This window comes from Oncorhynchus gorbuscha, linkage group LG16 (genome assembly GCF_021184085.1).
Source record: "Oncorhynchus gorbuscha isolate QuinsamMale2020 ecotype Even-year linkage group LG16, OgorEven_v1.0, whole genome shotgun sequence".
NCBI classification, from domain to species: domain Eukaryota; kingdom Metazoa; phylum Chordata; class Actinopteri; order Salmoniformes; family Salmonidae; genus Oncorhynchus; species Oncorhynchus gorbuscha.
In genome coordinates, this window is record NC_060188.1 from 35690688 (window position 1) to 35695138 (window position 4451).

The window sequence follows — 4451 nt, forward strand, 5'->3', positions numbered from 1 at the left end:
CTGTCAACTACGCTACCTTGTCCATTTCCCATCTGAGTAGGCCTATGTATTAGGCTATTTTTTTATTTAACCTTTATTTAACCAGGTAGGAAGTTGAGAACAAGTTATCATTTACAATTGCGACCTGGCCAAGATAAAGCAAAGCAGTTCGACACAAGAGTTACACACATGGAGTAAAACAAACACAGTCAATAATACAGTAGAAAAATAAGTCTATATACAATGTGAGCAAATGAGGTGAGATAAGGGAGGTAAAAGGCAAAAAAAAAGGCCAGGGTGGTGAAGAAAATACAATATAGCAAGGAGCAGTTTCACAGACAGACTAAACCTAGTTCTGGACTAGAAGGATTTTGGCTGGAGATTTTCCATTAACCTCACTTTATATTCCAGGACTAGGTTTAATCTTAATCCCGATAATGTTTAAATGGGAGGATGTATTACATGAATAAACTCATTTAAATGACAAAGTACATTAATGGGATTAACCTACTATAACATTATGTATTAGGTTGTTTTGAGAGAAGGGTTGAATCCTAATCAACTCATCCTATGTGAGTGCATCTGTTGAAGTACAAAATATCAATACATTTACAGTACTCTAGCAGGGGTCGACATGGATAGGATGATGTCACCCAGTTTGTGTATCACTCAACACCTGTCTGATGTTTTGCTTTTCCTACAGTGTGGACCACGGTAAAGGGGGTTGGTTGAAATCAGGGCTGAAAAAAATGTGAGCACCAACTGAAATCCACCCCCACACACACACACTCTCTGTATTGATCACTAACACAGTATATTGTGTCTTGGTCTCCCCCATCAGATGCCTGTGAGATCACACTGGACCCGAACACAGCATTCAACAAACTCAACTGTATCCTGATCACCCAGATAGATTTAATTTACTGGGCACAGGTGCTGTGTAGAGAGGGTCTGTCTGGGCACTGTTACTGGGGAGGCAGAGTGGAGTGGTAGTGAGGCTGTTATAGGACTGACATATAGAGGAATCTGCAGGAGTGGCGAGATTACGGACTTTAGGTTTGGACGCAATGACAAGTCCTGGAGTCTGGAGTGCTCTAGTACCAGTTACTCTGCCAGACACAATAATGAGAGCACTACTGCCATATCTGTCCCCTCCTCCAGCACTCACAAAGTAGGAGTGTATCTGGACTGCCTGGCCGGCACTCTGGCCTTCTACAGTGTCTCTTCTGACGCACTGACCCACCTGCATACATTTCATGCCACTTTCACTGAGCGCCTCTATCCAGGGTTTAAGCTTTGGGGTTCTGACTCCAGTGTCCCTGTGCCAGATAAAATAGAATATCCGGAGTCTTCAGCGAAATCACACTCCTGCTCAAACACAGCTGGGTGACACACACACACAACCTTTGATTACGTAAATCGTTTTTTAGTTCATTAAGGTTCACAGATATTGTACCGGAGTAATTTTCTAAATAAAGTGAATCACAACACTAACACACTAACAGTTGGAAAGCAGATCTTGCTATTCTTTTTCATTGTTGGATTATATTCCTGAAAATTGATTTGTCAAATTGCTTTGACTGTTTCTGTAAAGGAATTGTTTTTGATGATTAAACAGTGATTTTATTGTAAACATGGCCTTTCCTTTAAACTGGTTTTATGTCAATGTAATTAGACTTTAACAAGATGTTATTGTATTCAAAGTTAACCAGTCACTAGAATGATACAGAGCCACTTACATTACCATACTTACTTTGTTCTGGTAGTGAATTCAGGGTACAACATAAAGATCTCAGGGATTATTTCAAAGCGTATACACAGAGTGAAAAATACACACAGAGGCACATTAACAAATTGGTGGATGTTTTTTTTTATATGTGAAAATGGAGGGGCACTTCCTCAAAAAGGACCCTCAATACAAAGAGAAGACAGATGAAGGGGGTCCTTACATTACATTGAGGTTAAAGTTGAGAGGTAAATGATAAAAATAATATTGACAATGATAATAAAAAACATGTTTTATGTCATGCTTTTCAAGGAGGCTTTACAATAGAGAACAAAAAAACATACACAATAAAGTAAGGCAAAATATTAGAGAGACTGAAAGGTCTGGCTGTATCTGTTGTGTTGAAGCCCAATCCAGCAGCAGTGACAAGACCAACTTGTGCCCAGCAGTGTGTCCAGGAAGAGTGACCAGTCTATGAAACAGCCAATACATGTAAAAGACAAAAACATTTATACAGAACAGAACAAAGTTGATGATAATTATGTGAATGACAGTGTTTGTTTTTATTGGATGTACTCAGCTGTCTACTGCAGCCTATTGTACAGTAAATAGGTAGACCTGTAGTGATAACAACACCCTACACAACTTTGCAAAAGGCCTCCTTTGGGGACGGGGGCTGTGAGGTACTCCCTTGCTGATATGCAGTGGCAGGTGCAGCAGATGTTTTGACTTTACACATTGCACTCTTTGAGGTAGTTAGCAAACCAGGCCAAAGACCCTCAGAGACACCAATACTCCTTAGCCGACCCACAAGAATGGAATGGTCTACCAAATCAAAAGCTTAGGCTTTTAAAAATAGCAACAAAAACATTGCTAAGAGTCAAGGAAGGGCAGTGGTGACATCATTTAGGGTTGCAGTGACTCAACCACAACCTGAGCGAAAACCAGAGAGAATACAATAGACATCAAGAAAGCCCGTCAGTTGATTATTGACAAGTTTTTCCAACACTTTTGATAAACAGGGCAAGATAGAAATTGGCCTTTAACAGTTAGGATCAGCTTGATCTCCCTTTTAAATAAAGGATGTTCCGTGGCTGCCTTTCATGCAGTGGGAACCTCCCCATAGAGGTTTAAAAGGTGAGCAAAGATGGGGGCTGCAACCTTAAAGGAGAAAGAATCTAAACCATCTGACCCAGATGTTTTTAGGGTCAAGTTTATGGAGTTCCTTTAGCCCTTAAGACTCAGTGACCGCCTGCAGGGAGAAGCTGTGTAGCGGGGCAAGGGAAAAAGTGTGAGGAGCAGAGTTAGTCGCATTAGAAGTACTGGGAGACGAAGAACTGTTGTATGTGTAAGGAGGCGTGGCCGAGTCAAATAGGAATAATGACTTAAGGAAGTGGTGATTAAAGAGCTCAGCCGTACGCTCCTTGTCAGTAACAACCACATCAACATTAAGGGACATGGGCAGCTGTGAGGAGGGTTTGTTTTCCAGAACTTCTTGGGGTTAGACACACAGAGAACTGCTCCTTAAATTAACTAACTTTGGCCTTCTGAATAGCCTGAGAGCATTTGCCTGAACGACATACAGTCAGCCTGAGCATTTGAGTGCTGAGCCTATGGTGTCCTTGAGGTGGAGTAACTCTGACAGGTTACTGTTGAACAAGGGGCTAAACATGTTTTTAATTCCAATTTTCATTATGGGAGCATGCTTGTTAACAATACCACTGAAAACATTTTTTAAAAATAAGGTCCAAGCATTTTCGACAGAGGCGATCAGACGATTCTAAACTAATTTACAGACACCAGGTCATAAAGGAAGGATTGCTCATTAAAGTTTTTCAGCAAGCGCCTATGACAAATCAGAACAGGTTGTTTAACTGAGCAGCCATTACGAATACAGACCATAAAACAGTGATCACTAAGATGATTACAGAAAACACCAGACTGGTACCGATTAGGATTATTTGTGAGGATAACATCAAAAAGAGTAACCCTTTATGGGTGTTTGGGGTCATACCTTGCGGGATTGGTAATGATCTTAGAGAGATTTAGGGAGTCCCATTGTTTTGAGACTTGGTCAGGTGGTTTAAGCATGTCCCAGTTTAGGTCGCCTAGCAGGACAAATTCAGACTTAGTGTAAGGGGCCATGAGAGAGCTTAGCGCCGGTGCTGATGGTGGACGATACCACCAACAGTTAACAAAGAGCCATTTGAAAGATTAATGCTTAAAAACATGAAATCAAATTGTATGGGGACAGACTTGGTGGAGACAACCGAGTACCAAAGTTGTTCCTTTTTAAAGATTGCCACTCCACCACCTTTGGAAGAGCTGTCATGCCATATGTCATCAGCTCTGTAGTGGGCTGCTTGATGAACCTCCCGTGCCCAAAAAAGTGATAAATAAATAACATTTTTAAAGGTGGAATAATGAGAAGTTAGTTAATGTTCTATTTGTGAATTTTGAAGATTTCCAATATTGTGTCTGGTTTCCCCCATCAGATGCCTGTTAGCTCACACTGGACCCAAACGCTGCCTCTTTATCCTTGGATCAGTGAGTGGTGACAGGTGGGTTTCCTCATCTGAATGACTATCCTGATCACCCAGAGAGATTAGAGCACTGGGCACAGGTTTTGTGTAGAGAGGGTCTGTCTAGGCGCTGTTACTGGGAGGTAGAGTGGAATAGGAGAGAGGCTGAGCTAAGAGTGGAATATAAAGGAATCCGCAGGAGAGGAATGGAGGGTGACTCCCTG